Source organism: Mus musculus, chromosome 15 (genome assembly GCF_000001635.26).
Source record: "Mus musculus strain C57BL/6J chromosome 15, GRCm38.p6 C57BL/6J".
NCBI lineage: Eukaryota > Metazoa > Chordata > Mammalia > Rodentia > Muridae > Mus > Mus musculus.
In genome coordinates, this window is record NC_000081.6 from 88,214,550 (window position 1) to 88,232,689 (window position 18,140).

Consider the following 18,140-nt stretch of genomic DNA (forward strand, 5'->3'; position numbering starts at 1 on the left):
TCTATCTGGCAAGCCTACCCAGAAGGTCAACTCAATTAGTCAGCAGGGACACCTGTCCCAGGCATCCCAGAGCAGCCATGTGCCCAGGCTCGCATAGCATATGCCTGCACCCTGTCCTTGCCTTGAGCACTAATGCTTGCATTATCTCTTTCAGTGGTCTTATTTTCCTTAGAAATTTTAGTTTGAAGGAATGTTTACCATTGAATGTTTATGACTCTACTGAGCTAGCTACATTCTTAGTAATATTTTTTAAACAGAATAATGTAACTGGTAATACAAAAATGCCCTTGCCCTACCACAACCATCATATACCTCTACAAGTCTCCTGCTCTGGATTCTCTCAGACATTCCTTGTAAACAGAAATTGTCTTCAATACACCCATGATCCTGAGGTGAGGCATAGTACTGTGGTGGAGGTGATTGAAGCCATCAGCAGCGTCTTAGTTAAGGTTTTACTGCTGTGAAGAGACACCATGACCAAGGCAACTCTTATAAAAGCATCTAATTGGGGCTGGCTTATAGGTTCAGAGTTTCAATCCATTATCACCGAGGTTGAGAGTTCTACATTTTGTTCTGAAGGCAAACAAGAGAAGACTGGCATCTAAGGAGCTAGGATGAGGGTCTTAAAGCTCATACTTACAATGATACACTTCCTCCAACAAGGCCACACTTCCTAATAGTGCCACTTCCTGGTCCAAGTATATTCGAACCATCATAAACAGGCTCTGTGCTCTCTTCATGGAATGTGAACCTCATTGGAGACTTCAGTTCAAAGGTGGTCTCAATAGGCAAGGGAGGACTAGGCTGCAGTGTATACAATCTGGTGGGTCAGTAGGTCAGTAGGTCAGTAGGTCAGTGGGCCCCACAGCACCTGCCTAGCTCTCGGGCAGTGGGACATTCTGACAGGTGTCATAATGGGAACAGTTTCTGAAACAGTCAGGTGACTTCACCCAGAGCCCTGTGGTGAGTTGTTTGTCTCCCTCTGAGTTCCTCTTTGCAAACTTCAAACCAATCTGCATCCTCTGCTCAGTGAGTCCCTTCCACATTTTCACAGCCTTGCATGTTCTTGTCTCGTACAGTAGATACTGGTGAAAATATCTCACGTCCAGGGAAAACACAATAGAAACTGAAAAATGAATTCATAAGTGACTAACATATAGAAGTAAATAAAATTAATAGGATGATGCCAGACATTTAAGATACAAAATAGGCCCACTGTTAGGTCATTTATTCATGGTTTGGTTCCCCATTTCTATATCCCTATGATGTCATTTTCCACTTTGATGCTTGGGCCCTTTTGATCCCCCAGACTTTGCTTTCTGTTCCCCACTCGCTCATCCTTTCTATTTCTGGCAGCACCAGGATTGAAACCCAGGGCTCTGTGGTTCAATGGTAGCAAGTCCTCTATCACTGAGCTCCACCCAAACATATCCTTTCATCTTGCCTCTCTAACCGCTGCCTCATTTTCAGAACAGGCTGTTCCAATCACACCCTCCTGAGGACCATGAAGGGACAGTGTGAGGACACTTTTCCCTCATCCTCCATACTGTATTAAAAGACCAGCGGGGGAGGTGAGTTCCCAAGGCCTGAGGGGCAGGGAGAGTGTTTGCTGAACATCCCCCAGAGAAGTAGTTCTCAACCTTCCTTTGCTGCAACCCCTTGATACACTTCCTCATGTTGTAGTGACCCTACCCCAACCATAAAATTATTTTTGTTGGCACTCCATAACTGTAATTTTGCTACTGATATGAATCGAATCTAAATATATGTGTTTTCCAATGGTCTTAGGTGACCCCTGTGAAAGGGGATTGTGATTCACAGGTTGAGAACTGCTGCTCGAGGAAAAAAACACATGGGGGTATCAGAGTAGATGTCCAATATGATCCACCTTCATCTTCCAGAAAGATCCCTTCACCCTCTCTCACATATCTGGTCAGAGTGAAGAGCAGGGGACACACCCCTCTGGTATCACTGAGTGCCTCAGTAACATCCCCAGGCAATTAATTATAAAGAAAAACAGAAAGCACCTATGTTACAAGACTCCCCCAGACAGATAAAAACCCTAATCAGAGGCCCCACTCCCAAATGCCCCAATGAAATCAGTAACTACAGGACACATTCAAACCAGAGCACTCAGGGCTAGAGAGATGGATCAGTGGTTAACAACACTTGATACTCATCTAGAAGACCCAGGTTCACTTACCAGTACCTATGTAGCTACTCACTACTATCTATAACTGCAGTTCCATGGGATCCAACAGCCTCTTCTGAATTCTGCAGGCAATAGACATGCATGCAATGTATATAACATACATTCAGGCAAACATCCATGCACATAAAATAAATCTTCTCAGTTCTGGAGTGGGGAAAGAGCTGGCCAGGTGCATCACATATGAAACGAGAGAGGAATTTACAATGGGACTTTATCTGACCACATCAGAGCCCAGGCTGTAGCCACACCTACCTCCCTGGAGAGCAGAGTATCTGTCCACCAGCTGCCCTCACCATACTTCCTGATACATGAGATCATTATTAGAGGAGTACACCAGACCAAGCCCATCCTGAGAGGAATTAGAATGGAAAGGAATGGAGAGGACTTGCCTGTGCGCTCTGGCTGGAGCTGATCTCTCCATTACACTGGGAAATAGGAAGAAAGAGATGTCAGCTTAGCCTCCTATGCTCTGGAACCAAAGAAAACCCCCAACCAGGTCATATAGTCTTCTGTGATTATCCCCACTACCACTAACTACTTTAACCCAGTGTTTTTTACGTATTGATTTTTATTATGTATATAAATTTTTTTATCTACATGTATGTGTGCATATCCCATGCTTGCATGGCACCTGCAGAAGTTAGAAAGGGCATCAGAGACCCTAGAACTGAAGTTATATATTATTAGCCATCAGGTGGGTAGTGGGAACCAAACCTAGTCCCTGTGTAAGAACAGTAAGTGCTCTTAACCACTGTTGGATCTCTCTGGGCCCACAGACAGCATTTTTAACATGGCCCATCTGGTAAATCCTTCATAACAGCGGCTAACATGTCAGCAAGTTCAAAAGTAAATATCATTGATAGTGTGGCTCATAGAGACGGCCACCATTTAATTAAACCACACAGATTCATATCACATACAGGGCTAGGAAAGCCATGGTCAACACCGGGTGTGCTCTCTGTCATGCTTCATAGCGTGGACAGAAAACAGAAGGGAGGCAAGGACCATGTGACAAAGGGGACATGTAGAAGTCATTTACCTCTCAGGAATATTTGCACAGAACTTGATTTCATCACTAAGTTCCAAGTAGCTCCTTGACCTAGAAACCATGCTCTTATTTATGTCTCTGAAATTGGTGCTGGGCTGGACATCATCTTTTGGCCAACAAGAGGACCACGCAGTAGCTTGAGGCTGCTTTTCAAGGCTCTGTCTCATCAATAACATTTTAAATGGTTTCTAAATTGCTTCGTTTATTAATATTTGGCATGAGAATAAAACATAGAATAATTTAGAATAAATTATGCTTGTAAGGGGACTTTCTTCTCCCCCCCCACCCTTTTTTAACCTAAAACCTTTGCAGAAAAATAGCCCATGATAATTGTGAGCCCCATGCTCATCCGATGGGAAAAGTTGGAGATCTCTTCAAGCCATAAATGAAATGATCTCCCAGCACACTCTGCAAAGCCAGGAGCTGTGATCGTTCACTAATGAGCTGGTCTCCTTGGCTGCAGTTTGCACTGGGAGCTGGGGGCCTATGGAGCTTCCTGCTGCCTCCTTCCCACCATCACTGGGGCCTCTGAGCTGCTGAGAGAGGGAGCGTCAGGCAACAACAATCCATCACTGTTTATGAGGGTGGCATAAAGGCCATGCTGGCTGCTGGCTGCCCAGAGACCCAGCCTCCGATGAGGGGGGAAGTCAGTGTCCACTGTGCACGCGGGGTGTGGGGTACCGGGTGTGCTTTCTGGGGAACATATGCAAGTGGAATGCCCCTGGCTTAATTGCCGCTGTCAAGCCTTGAGCATCAGATTTATCACCTGTGTCTTTTGAAACCTTCGTTAAGAACTTGGAGGGGGGAAATCTGCTCTCCATCTCCCACCAAGATGAATGAGTCAAGCAGTAGATATTTTACAGCCATGATTCCTGACTATAATTTCCAATTTGAAGTTGTGCAGTGCCTGGCCAATACAATATAGGTCTACAAAGAGGAGGAGAAAGCCCTCCTGTAGATCGAACTGCTGCCCAAGTGTTTATGAAAGGCACAGGTCCTCCCGCATGCATGAAGCTACTGGCTTCTCAGAGACCAAAGATGCCATGGCACCCAGGTACCCCTAGATTTTTATGAGTGTCCTTGTAGCATCCACATAGTGTATCTCCCTCCTTTAGCAGGGCCTTGCAGTGCTCCCTAATACTTTTATGTCTCAGAGCCAAGACACCAGCTTTTCATATAGACACCAACATGGCAAGTCATACAAAAGTTTGTTCCCATATGCAAAGACAAATGTCAACACGTTGAAGATGTCAATCTGTCCTCTTCTGCAAGACATAAGCTACATGCCATGAAAGTCACCTCTTTGAAGAATGTGTAGGGTGATGGTTCTTGGTTCATGGTTAGCTGTGGTAAGTTGAGACTGGAAATTGTTTCCCCCCAGATCCATTCTTTCCTTCCCACCAGTGTTAATTTGGCTCTTTTGAACCCCTTGAACTTTACAGGGATTTCATAATTGCCTTGTCTATTTATTGAAGGGAGATTTGGCAGGAACAGCATTGAATCTGTCTGTCAATGTAGGGCAATTTCTCATAAATTTTTTTCTCTCCGTTTTTGTAATTCTCTATAATTTTCCTCTCCTCTTTTTATTCTCTTCTCTTAACTGGGATATAATCTATAAGGAGACTAAAGATTTTTTGAGAATTTCCTTCTTTTTAAAAAAAATAGAATTTACTTTGAATATAGGTGGAGGACAGGAGCGTTCACATACACAGCATGGAGGAAGAGGTTGGAGAACAGCCTGCAGGAGTCTCTCCTCTCCTCCCACCATGTGGATTCTAGGGTTTGAACTCGGGTCATCAGGCTTCATGACAAGTCCTTTGCATACTTAACCACTTTGATAGCCCCATTGTCTTACTTAGTGTTTTACTGCTATGAACAGACACCATGACCAAGCCAACTCTTACAAGGACAACATTTAATTGGGACTGGCTTACAGGTTCAGAGTTCCAGTCCATTAACATCATGGCAGAAGCATGGCAGGATGTAGGAAGAGCTGAGAGGTCTACATCTTGCTCCAAAGGCAAGTGGGAGAAGACTGGCTTCCAGGCAGCTAGGATGAGGGTCTTAAAGCCCACACCCACAGTGACATACTTCCTCTAACAAAGCCACACCTACTCCATTAAGGCTATACCCCTTAATAGTACCACTTTCTGGGCCAAGCATATTCAAACCATCACACCAACCTAACTTTCTTCTTTTTAATAAAAGCTTCTCAACTCTAAATTTCCCTTTACATACCAAATCCCTCCTGGGCATCTTTCAAAGATAAATATACTGTCTCCTCTGTTTCATCAAGCCTGTATATATATATATATACATATGCATATATATAGCATATATATATAATATATATACATACATACACACACACAAATATATATATATATACCTATGCATATATATATATCAAGCCTGTATATATATATATATATATATATATATATATATATATATATATGCACTTCCTGATTTTATTTGTGATTTCTTCTTGGAATCACTGGCTGTTTGGTGGTGGTGGTGGTGACATTCAGTTTCCACACAGCTGTGAAACCTCCAAATTTCCTTTTGCCATTGATTTCTCATGTTGTTCCACTGTGGCTGGAGAGACGACTTTGTGTTGAGTCAGATCTTTTCTACCTGCTGAAGTTTATTTTGTGGCCTGATGCATGCATGTCCTCTTCTGGAGAACAGTTGGTGTGCCCTGAAGAAATGACATATTTCTGCCCTGCTGTGAGTGGAACATCCTCCGGATACCCCTGTGTGGTTGTGGACCTGTCTCTGTGTCCTCACTGAGCCTCAGCTCTGTTGCTTGATCAAAGTGGGACATTCCGTTCTCCTGTTATAGTTGAACAACTGTCTCTTTCCCCCTTCAGCCACTCCCTCTGTTGTTGCTCCCTCTGTGGAGGAGGGTTCTCTTTTTTAATTCACATGTGTGCCAGGATAGCTGTGTAATCGAAGTGTGCACCTATTATGGTTAGTTCTAATTGTCCACTTGACAGTGTAGAGTCACTTGGAAAGAGAGTCTCACAGGGGATTGTCTAGATAAAGTTGGCCTGTGGGCATGTTTGTAGAGTAGGGGGGGTTGCCTTACTTATGTTCATTGTGGGAAGCCTGAAATGTGTGTGACTTCTTCAGTTAGTGTTGTCTAATAGGAGGGAAAGTGATCAGAGCAATAAGTGTGTTGATGTGTCTCTCTGTCTCTGTCTCTCTGTCTCTGTCTCTGTCTCTCTGTCTCTGTCTCTGTCTCTCTCTCTCTCTCTCCTCTCACACACACACACACATCTCAACTATGCATGTCATGTGATTAGCTGTTTCAAGTCCCCACCATCTTGACTTCCCTGCAACAATGGACTAGAATCTAGAATCTTGAATAAAACATATACCCTTTCCATATACATTATGGATATTCAGGTGAGGGGGACAGAGTATTTTATCATAGCAACAGAATCAAAACTAGAATTGTGTCTGTGAAAACACTTAGCCTTCCTAAATACTTTTCTTCAGTGTCTACAGTGTTTGACATTTTATAAGTAGTCCAGCCTCTTTGGCTATGGCTGCAATTTAATTCACCTGTCCCTTCACAGTCAGTCCATTTGTGTCTCACATCTTCTGCAGACAGCATCTACTCTATGCCTGCTGTTAGCTCTCTATCAGTCAGATGCCATTTTTATTCTGCGTCTTCACTACTGCATTTCTGTAGTAAATAGGTATTTTCTAGCATACCTTGTAATTTCCTTGTCAATTCCCCCATATGTTGTTTTGAGTCATTTTCTTACTTGTGTTTCCCTGAGGGTTACAATTAATATCTTAATTTATAGCCATCTGTGTGAGAATAATGCAGGTTTAATTTTAGCAGAATTACAAAGTCTTTGCTCCGGTGAGCTATCTCTCCCCACACACATACTTTGTGGGCCAGTATTTTCAAACAAATTACATCTTATTATATTGATTGCCTATCAACACGTTCATAATTATTGCTGTATGCAATTCTCTTTTAAAATCGGGTAGGGAAAAAACACAGGCAAAAAAAAAAAAAAGACCATTGGCACAGTTGCTCACATGGTTGCCTTCAAGCCCACTGGCACAGTTGCCTTTTTGCCTCCACCTCTGAATTTGAGTCGTTGCCTATGTCCTTCAATTCCAGCCTGGGGTCGGGGGGAACTCATTCTAGTGGTGCTCTGGCAATAGATATCCATCACTTTACTTACCTGGGATGTCTGAATTCATTTATTTCTGAAGGTTAGTTTTGCTGGGAATAGAATCTTGGTTGATAGTTTTGTTCTTGTAAGGCTTTATTATCTCAGCCCACAATCTTTAGGAATCTGCTTCATTGCAGGTCTTGTTGAACCACATGTCACTCTCCCCTGTTGACCCAAGGAAACATTTGACCATCAGGATCTGAGGATGGTGGGCGTGCCTTGTAGACCCCTTTATCTTCTTCTGACTCAGAACACACTGAGCTTCTGGTCTGCCCTCTGATTTCTGTGTGTGTGCACACATGGAAACCTTCCCAGTCCTTTCTGTCCTCCCTTTCTGGGACTCCTCTAATGTTTAGCAGCACACCACACATCCTTGAGCCTCTGTTCAGTTTTCTTCATTGTTCTTTTGGTTTTCTATGGACTGGAAAAGCTCCACTCACCCACCTGCCTTCAAGCTTGCTGACATTCCTATGACTTTTTGAGTCTGCTGCCTAATCCTTCTAAAGAACTTTCCACATATGACCTTGTATCTCCTACTCTATAATTCTAAAATCACAGCTCTATACCCTCCCTCAGATCCTCTATTTGGTGAGATAATGCTCTTCTAGTTTCGTTCAGTTTCTAGACATAATTTTCCTTTACTCTCTGAATATACTTAAAGTGATTGGAGGTCTTCAGCAGGCAGCTCATTTTCCCACATGAGAATCACAGTGTCTTGTAGTTTCTCGTGGCTCATAATCTTTCCTGAAAACTGAAGACAAAATAGAATGTGACAACTGGAAACCAGAATCTCTCCTTGCCCAGGGTGTGCAGCTCTCTGGTTTTTGTTGTTGTCATTGCTGGACAACTTTTTAAAACTTTGTATGTGAAGTTTGCATTCTTTGACCCACTTGATCTCTAAAGTCTCTGCCTGATTGGTTTGGAAGATTGGTAGAGACTCAGACCTCCTTATCTCTGATAGGGGACTATGTGTGTGCTGAGCAGTGTCTTCCCCAGTCAAGCCTTTTCGTCTCTGACCCTTACCGTCACTTCCTACGTGTACAGAACCTCCAGGCCAGCTGGGGATGAAAGACTGAAGTCCTTAAAACTCTCACAAAGCCCTGCACATGCAGCCAGCCTTCCGAATTCCCAAGACTCCCTCAGAGCTTTTCTAAACCTCAGTGGCCATCTGGTTGCCCATATTCTTCTCTTGGGCTTTCTGGTTAACCCTGTATTTGTCTCAATGCTTATCCACTGTGTCTGACAGATAAAGTCACTTTTAGTTGTTTTCAAAAAACACCTCCAGAAGAAGGGGCAAAATACTGATATGGGTAAAATAAAGATGTGCTTGCTAGTGAGGTTCTCCAAGAACCTGCAAGACAGTCCAGCCTTGATGTCCTCTGAAGACAAGGTGTAGAGGAAGTTAAGATTGTGTTGCCCTTCTGAGGGGCTGGCTGCAAGGTTTCCTTTTTAATCACATGGCAGCTCCTAGCTGCCAAAAACGAGATAAGTGGCAGTGAGTGCCACAAAGTTTCCTAACCAGTGGTCCTTTGTGTATGAAGCTGAAGAAAACTGAGAGCTGAAGTCACAGTAAGAGGTTCTGAGGCCAAGTCTAGGGTGAGCCTGGTGGGATGAACAGTAGAAAAGATCATTGTAAGGAGCAGGGAAAGGACAAAGAAAGGATGAGCAGAGGAAAGAGAAAGGGGCGGGGAGAGGAAAGAAAGGGGAGGGGAGAAGAGAGAAAGGGGTGGAGAGAGGAGAGAAAGAGGCAGGGAGAGAAAAGAGAAAGGGGTGGGAAGAAGAGAGAAAGGGGTGGGGAGAGGAAAGAGAAAGGACAGAGCTATCTGGGAGTTCTCATCTACTGAAGAGGTGCCGACATCACTGAGAGAAACAGGGCTCTTGAAAAGTTTGATAAGAATGGTCAAGAACATCTTCCAGGCAGGGCAGGGTGAAAGCTGAGAGTCAGTTCAGGGACTCACTTCCACATCCTGACATCACACATGATTAAATGGGTTCAAATGTGGACTCACTGGAAAACCTCAGGATGGGTTGAATGTGGTATCTGGGGAGAGACCCATTCACTTTGAGCCTGGGAGGAAGGATGCCTGGGCATGCAAGTTCAGTATGGGTGCTAAAACAATGGGTTCTAACCACTGCACCCCAGAGAGAGGGGAGGAAGAGGAGGGTGGATGGCATGCAGTGCCACAAGTTAGGGTGGGTTCACTGGAAAGAAGGAATGAGGTTTCAACCCATTACCATGGTTCAGGGCTCTTAGAGACCTAGAAGCCCAATGGGGTGTTTCTGTAGGAAAGGACTTATTTCAAAAAATTACCATAGATGGCAAGGGGCATGTCTTTAAGTTCTTTTAGGGGGGTCGTGGAAGTTGGAGCTTAAATCTTGAGGGTTCTCAGGCGTGTGTATCCAAGAAAGGAGGAGCCAAAACGTAAGTCTGTGTCTATTCCTTTCAGTTCTGTGTCAATTTTAAATATTGTCTATTCCTCTCTTTGCTGGGTTTTCATCTTCACAGAAGCAAAGGTCAGCCCTGTGTCACCTCGGTTGGACTCCAGCAACCACCTGTTGCATAAAACATAACTATAACTATTACTATGGCAGCCTTTAGCGGGTATGGGCAACTTCTCCAGTTGGTATGGCTTTGGTGAGAAAGTCATAACCTTTCTCATGTGGGAAGGCCATAGCCAATCACCTGAGAGTCTAAGGGTTCAACTTGAAGTTCCCAGCAGAGATTCTTCTCCGGATTGCAAATGCCATTGGTGACTCAAGTTTCCAGTCAAGTCTTCATGACCACTTGGCCAAGGTCACATGGAGTCAGATCCATTGCTGGGAGAAAAAACCTCCAAGAGGACCTAGCTCTGGAGAGGGACCTGTAGTCAGGGGATGTGAGAAGGCACAAGTTACAAAGAGAAACTTAAAAATCTGCCCCTTGCCATCCATGGTAATTCCTTGAAATAAGTCCCTTCCTTACAGAAGTACCCCCATGGGCCTCTGTGCCTCTAAGAGTCCTGGACCATGGGTAATGTATTTGCCATGGTTGTATCTTCCCATCTGTTGCTGAATCCTGGCAGAAACAGAGGATAACATCTTTTCAAGCAATAGCAAACAACAGAGGTTGGAGTGAAGATCATCTTCACTGTTCTCTCCCCTCATAGTTGCTTCATTTGAGCTGATCTTGTCCTCAAAGAAAGGCGTGGGTCTTCAAGTCCCTTCTTTTGACCTTTGCCTCCTTGATCCCTCTCAGGTCTCCATCCTTGGAGCTGGATCCTCCAGAAGGTGCTCCTTCTCAGCATCTCTATTCCACTCCCAATGACTGTGGCCAAGAGGGCTACTAGCTGAGTAAGATGTAGCTGCTGGCTCATGTGCTGCTCAGCTTCATAATGGCCAGCTCTGACCAAGTGCTTGAGACCCTACCTGACCAATGGCTTCAGAGTCAGACGGAGTCAGTGCAGAACCTGGAGACATATCACCTGTTTTAATTCTACTTAAGGGACAGGTGTCTTATCTCCAGAGTAGGTGTGCCAAGCTCATGCTATCATTACTCACAGGCCACTGGGTAAGACAAGGCAAGATGGGCAAGGAAAGTCATTGGGCTTGGGGAAGGCATCTAGCCATCCCTTCACTCCAAGGTGTTGGCATATCACTCCAAGTTTAAAATCTTACTGTGGCCTGGGAGAAAGTGACTCACAGTCAGTCAGCAAATCGGTGGCACCAACTAAAGAAATGTAGTGAAGGGGAAGATACCTTCCCCAGAGCTGACTGCCAAGAACCACTGAGCAAGATATTCTCCAGTAAGATGGCATGTTTGGAGAAGGAGAAGGCAGCAACCATAATGGTAACAAACAGAAAACTACCAGTGTGCAGGGTCCCCAGTTTTGGATGCTAGAAAGGTTCATGTGTGGTTCTGGGCCATTCTGCATGCATTTGCCACCAAAGGGCTTGACCCGCCAACTTTCTGCTGTTAAGGAATTGCAAGTTAATGCATCAACAGATTCCACAACACTCAGAAGGATAGACAGAATACACAGCTCTGACACCCCAGAAGTCAGTGATAGAATGGAGCCCAGGCTCCTGGCCATGCCTGCCTGCAGCCACCTCTTTCTTACAACTGCTGGAGAAGACATGGAAAGCCCTTGGGAGAGTTGTCTGTGAAGCTCCAACCCTCTAGCATTCTAGGATAATAGCAGGTGCCAGTCTTACTTCCCTGGGGAAATTTGACAGATCTCAGGTTGCCAGACTCCTGAGATATCCATCAGGGTTACTGGTATAATGGGTACACCCTAGTTAGATGTGGCCCACTCCCTACTTCCCTCACACCTTCACAATTGTATTCTTTCTTATTGGTTCAAGATCCCCTTCCTCCTCCCCCTCTTCTGAAGATGAGGTACCTACTCTGGGGGAGGGGGATTCCTCACTTACTTCCCATCTCATTCTTCTTCATGGCTGCAGTGTACTGACCCACAGTGCATGCACCTGGCTACTTGTGTGTACACCATGTTACCATACAGTGCTCATACTCAACTCCTATTGCAATGCTATGCACACCCTGGACTCCTATCTTTGCACATGCCGTATAATTGTACCATGTAGGCTCTTTGTTCCTGTGTGCATACTGTGATGTTACTGTTCAACCTTGCACACGGCCGGCCATATTTCCCTTCTGCTAACTGAAAGATTCCACAGGACCAATGGTTTCTGCCTTTCTTTACAAGTCCAGGGTGGATGAATAATGGAGCTGCAAGTCTTGAATGCTGCATGAATTTCTAGAATATCCCATCAGGAATGTGCATGTGCATCTGTTGATAATCCTTGAATTTCAGACCTTCTTGTTCTCTCCTGGGTTCAAGGATGTGAGGTCCAGCAAGCCCCAGCCCACTATGACAGTGAGGCTCTTCCCAGTATACCAGGCAATATAACCTTCATCCCCTTCAGCCTCCATCCCCAAAAGCTCCCACAGAAACCCATCTGGACACAGGGGAACACAGGTTGAGGGATAGCCTCTGAAGATGCTGCAATTCAATCCAGGAAGAAAAACACGTTTTCTTTCTGTCTCTGCCAATTTGAGCTGCAGAGAGAGTTGATTTCAAGGGGACCTTGGGGAAATAAGAGGAAACAGACTTTGGAGTAAGTGAGGGGAGAGGCTGTGGGAGGAAGGACCACAGGCTGCAAATACTGCTCTCAGATGTAAGAGGTCTTGTGGACAAGGAGATCATGCATGCAGGAGGGGCATGGTCAGGGCCACAGATGATGTCAGAGCCTACTGGGGGAAAGTTTCAGGTTTCTTATGCAGCAGTTTTCAGAATCTTCCAGCTCTGAGAGGCAATGAATATTGCCAGGGTACCTAGGAGCCAGATGCCACCTCTTTCATGAGCAGCAATGGCCTGAGAGCCTTTCTGTGCCCGGGCACTCCTCATGACTCACGCCTCCTGCCTCTGCACTGTTGACCATGGCTCCATTGCCTCAGAGATAAACATAGGCTGTTTGGGAAGTTTTTACAGGAAAGCAAGTGCTTTGCCAATTTCTTTATTGTAATGCTGAGTGTCTAGTAAAGAGAATGGCCCTGCAACAGCTTCCGACAGAATTCCCAGATGAATCGCTTCTTAGTTTTATCATCGCTTTTCTTTTATTTAAGTCTAAAAGCAGTAATGCTCACATTGTAATTCACTGGAGTGTGATCTGGAAATTCTGGAGCCATTGAACACACATATGTGGGGGTAACAAACAAATACAAAAATGGAAGGCAATAGTTGGGCTGAGCACCTCGATATGGGTGTGAGTTAAAGGACAATGGAAAAGGAGGCTAGAATGATCCAAGATGGGGACTGGGGCTTCAGAAGTCAGGATGACCTGGATGAAACTCAGTACAGGTGCAGAGGGTTCTATGTGGGAACATCCATAGATGCAGAGGCATACTCAGGTCCTCAAGCTCTCTCTCCCAAGAAAGCCTAAAGACTACATCGTAGCAACTCTTGAGCACCATTGCCCAGCATCGTTCCCAGCTCTACCCCAGGAGCCTGACTCAGGCTCTGGAGAGAAGCAGCCCCTTCTGGTACTGCAGCAGAAGATGGGAAACATAAGCCAGGGGCATCCTACAGAGATGCAAAGAATTGCTCAGAGATAATGTGTACAAGCGAGTGGAGCTAGACACCAATGGAAAGATTCAGGAAAACCAGAGCCGGGACAACTTGAGTCACATAGACAAACATCAGCGTAAGTAAATCTGCAAGAGGTCACATCTAAAGAAATAAATGATAGACCAGAAAAATGGAAATGGAAGTAGGTTTCCCATACAGAGGCATTTCAAAAGCCCTGCAGCAGAAGAGGTGCTTGTACTCCCACCCCTGGGTGTGACTGTCCTTGGAGGCTGTCTTGCTCATTGTTGAATGAGTGTAAGAGGAGAGTAAGAGAGTCATGTCTGTTCTGGGAGAACCTAAGCACCTCCATGGGGTGACCTGGGCCAATATAAACCACCCTGAGCTGATGACAGCATGTCCCTGCGACATGAGGGTCCTTTTTGAGCTTTGGGGTCTTCAGTCACCTACATCCCCAGGCTAAAGGTGAGAAAACACAAATAGCCACAGAGGCACAATCTACAAATTACCTGGCCAGAAACCCCCAAAGCTGTTATGGTCATCAAAATCAAAGAGCGTATCACTGCTCAGTGGCACCTAAGGAAATGCCCTGACCATTGTAGAGACTAGCAATGTATCCATCTTCAGGGAGCGACAGAATCCCCATCCCAGTCCATAGGTCCCCTGAGTAACCCACTGAGACATCCCTGCCTTCCTTGACCCTTATGAGAAAATGCCAAGGAGGAAAACACAGAGGCCATTCTTTGGGTTCCCATAAGACCCTCGATGTCATGGGGCATAATGGAATCAAGATATAACATTGGGTTAAAAAAATAAAATAAAGTAAAACTATGTGTGATGATTTGCCCAGGGGGTGGCAATATTTGGAGGTGTGACCTTTTTAGAGTAGGTGTTGCCTTTTGGAGTAGTTGTGTCAACTGTGTGTTACCAGCTTTCAGATGAAGATGTCGAACTCTCACCCCTGTCTGGATGCTGCCATGCTCCCACCTTGATGATAATGGACCGAACCTCTGAACCTGTAAGCCAGCCTCAAGTATATGTTTGTCCTTTATAAGACTGGCCTAGGTCATGGTGTCTGTTCACAGCATTAAAAACCTAACTAAGACACTATGAAACATGAATAAACTGGTCAGAGTTTGTTAGCCTGCATTGAAGTTGGTCCATTAATGGATGCTATGCACCATACTAATATAAGATAGTAAGCCAAGCATTGTGGCTCATTCCTGTAATCCCAGAACTGTGACACTGAAGCAAGAGAGTTGCCACGAGTTAAGGCTAATATGGAATGTGGAATGAGGTCCTACCTCAAAAACAGACACAAAAACAAATGGTAAGAACAATAATGAAAACAGTGTGTGAAATTTGGAACCTTTGGGGACTATCTTTGCAATTTTTTTTTACAAACATAACCTTACTGCATAATTAAAGAAAATTTGAAAAACTCATCAAGTTAGCTTGACTCTATTGTCCTTAGCAGCAAGAGTTACCCAAAGCCACAATCAGGCCTGATTTTCTGCCATCCCACCGGGTGTCAAATAACAGAGCCAGGAACCAGCATGTGCCCTCTGCCAGGCTGTTCTCGTTGCTGATTGTTATGATGCAAGGTGGGGGGTTGGGAGGATGCAGTTCAAGGTGACCTTTCATGTTCATTGCACTTCCTATCCTGGGTAAGAACATTCAAGCAAATTATTCTTCTTCAAGTCAAATTAATAACGATCACCAACGGCTGGTGGTCCAGAGGGCCCAACAAAATGACCTATTTTTCAAACAAAGGCAAGCTCGTTGCAGGCTGCAGGAAAGGCAGTCACAAGCTGGATAGTTCGTTCATAATGTCTCAGAAGGAGGGCAAAGGAGGGCTGGCCTACACTGAGATGAGGGGCTGTCAGTCTGAGCAATACGTTTCTAGGATGTTCATGTCTATCGGAGATGGGTGAACAGAACAAAACAACTTCAAGGAGGGATTACCTGGAACTGTACAACCCAGGAGGCCTGCTTCAAGATAAGGAACTAGTAGAGCCTAGCAACAAGACCTGGAGCTCTGAGAGGTGCTGCTCACCCTTTGGAGTGCTAGCCCAGGAGCCCCTTACTGAGCTAAGTCACTAAGATGGAAACAGAGAGGAAGCACACACAGCTCCCTTAACAAGCACTGGACAGAGACAGGGACCCATAACTGGCTCATGTCTCCCAGGGCAGGAGCTGGCATTTCCATACCTGAGCCAACCTCCTGACACCTCTTCACACTGAGCTTGGGCCAGTTCACACGGAGCTCAAGCCAGCCTGCAGATGCCAGTTCACACTGAGCTTCACTGCTGTCCAGCTTTGTCCTTGAGGATTCTGCATCTGGACAGAGGTCCACATGCCTTCACATTTCAAGTGTTTTATAGGCATGTTTATTTGGTCCCTGATATCTTCTAAGAGCTGGGAGACCCAAAGCCTCTCCTCTGTACATCTTCCTACCTTGTGCTAAGATGGCCTTGACCGCTTGCAGTGTGTAGGTATCATTAGGAGCCTCAGTAACCTAGCCCTGGACCTGGATTCCCTATATATATCCTATTTATACACCCCTGCCCTCACTGATTCTGAGGGGCAGGGCTAGGGAGCCAGGCACAGAAACTATGCTGTAGAGACTCCAGCAAAAAGTCCTTGAGGCAAAGCATCTCCAAGAACCAACTTGGCTGACTGCTCCCAGAAAGAGTGTAGGTAGCTGTCTTAGTTATTATATTATAGCTCTGAGAAGACGCCATGACCAAGGCAACTTATAAAGGAAGGCATTTAGTTGGGGGCTTGCTTATGGTTTCAGAAAGTTAACCAATGACCATCATGGTGGGGAACATGATGGCAGGCATAGTGCTGGATCAGTAGCTAAGAGGTTACACTGCAATCCAGTCATCAGGCAAAGAGACAAACAGACAGCAGAGATAGAAAGAGACATAGACAAAGGGAGACAGACACAGAGCTTAGAGTGCTGCTGGCATCTGGAGCTAATAGCAGAGTCTAACTCTGCTCATGGGAGCTCACTCAGTGACTACCATGCCAAACTCCCTGATCTTCCCAGAATCCTGGTCCTCACCCTCATAGGCATTAAACTGGCTCAGCTTCCTGTGCAGACAGGAAGGAGGGGAAGTGCAATAACTTCGGCTTCAACAGCTGCCCTGTTAACAGTCCCTCCCCATGGGGTACCAACAAGCGAGGATTGAAGGCTGCATTGGACCTTTGAGGCAGAGATGCCTAGAGAGAAAGCCTGCCCATGTTCCATCTCCAGGAAGAGCAGAAATCCAATTTAATCCTTATGCCTTGGAAGCTGAATATGAAAGTGCTGACACAAAGCCATCCTGGGGAAAAGTCTCCTCTAATACAGAGAGCATCTCCAAGGGGTGTGCCTCCTGTGATGAGCAGCTGGGCCCACAAGCCTGTGGGTGAGCGCTTGAGAAACAGGCTGATGATCACACATGAGAACACAGAGCCTAGTTAACAGGCAGCTGAGAACAGCTAGCATTGAAGAAAGGTGCCTTCATGAAGGAATTCTACCAGGGAGGCCTCGTCAAGGGAGGTATGTTCAGGTAGTGAGGTACACTTGCCACCAAGAAAAGTCAAAGAACCAGTGTGGAGCATACAGCTGGATCCAAGATGCATTGGCTCATTGGCGGTAATGCGAAAGCCACTGGTTAGACCCTGCTCCACGCTTAGCCTACTTTTTCATCAGACCTGTTTGATAGATAGAGGGGTGGCCATGTGCTGTTTGACAGTTAATGATGTCACTCTGGTCCCAGAGGCTTCCCTCCTCACTTGAGCAGATCACAGACATAGAGAGCCCCTTGGTCTCCAAGAGAGAAGGGCCAGTGTGTGAAGCTTAGCTTTTCTCAGATACTCAGTGTGATGAGGGTCATCTAAAGCCATTACTGATCTATGAGGAGCATCACACAGGGTTCCAAAGGTCACATTCATTCACTCCTCACCATTGGTCAGAAGCTAGCTATGTCCAGATACATGTCTAGATAACAACGACCATTCTAGTGTCGAAACTTGGCTGGCAAATGTTCAATGAGTCCAGGACCTAAGGAGTCCCCACTAATGAACAGAGTTCTCCCCCTTTCCTTTGCTACTTCTGCCACACCTCCCTTTCCTAGACAGCCCCAAACCCCCAAACGGCAAGAGAAGATCTGTGTCCCACACTGGGCCTTCTCTGGACATATGAATGTGCAAATACAAATGTAATGAAATTGGTTCAGAAGATGTGACTCAGAGAGATGGTGGGCTAGAAGGTCCTAACACTCATGCCCTGAGATTAATTAAACAATAGCCATCACTCCAGCTGAGTTCATAGCCAGTAAAGGACTTCAGCAGCCAATGGAAAACAACACATTTTCAGTGACTGCATAAAAGGCGTAGGAAGAGTTCTACTGCATTGCCCTAGTCTCCCAGGCAGCAGAGCTATGTACTCAGCCCCTTGGGGTAAAAGAAATCAAGGAAATTCTAGCAGTTTTTACCAGCAGGACCCTTGCAGCCACTGCTAACTTGGCTCCAGCTGGTGTTGACATCTGCCAATAGATCTACTTAGAGGTCATGCTGCTGTGTGCTCCCAGAAAAAGACTGAAGTG

At 45.4% G+C, this 18,140-nt stretch overlaps 2 long non-coding RNA genes across 5 annotated transcripts in view; both read right to left on the bottom strand.

The window, feature by feature from the left end:
• Positions 1–664: 664 nt before the first annotated feature.
• On the bottom strand, positions 665–3,450 carry Gm41376. Its single transcript, XR_875551.1, has 4 exons — positions 3,252–3,450; positions 2,465–2,637; positions 2,204–2,274; positions 665–1,126 (listed from the first exon to the last, which is right to left on the bottom strand). It is a non-coding gene; the product is annotated as a predicted gene, 41376 (long non-coding RNA).
• A 4,674-nt stretch (positions 3,451–8,124) lies between these two features.
• The window catches only part of 4930445N06Rik, a 94,502-nt gene continuing 84,486 nt past the window's right edge, over positions 8,125–18,140 (bottom strand). For all 4 annotated transcript variants that reach the window (XR_875554.1, XR_875555.1, XR_875556.1 and 1 more), the window contains 2 exons: positions 10,143–10,320; positions 8,125–8,210 (listed from right to left, as the gene is read on the bottom strand). This is a non-coding gene — a long non-coding RNA (RIKEN cDNA 4930445N06 gene). The remainder of the gene's footprint in view (positions 8,211–10,142; positions 10,321–18,140) is intronic.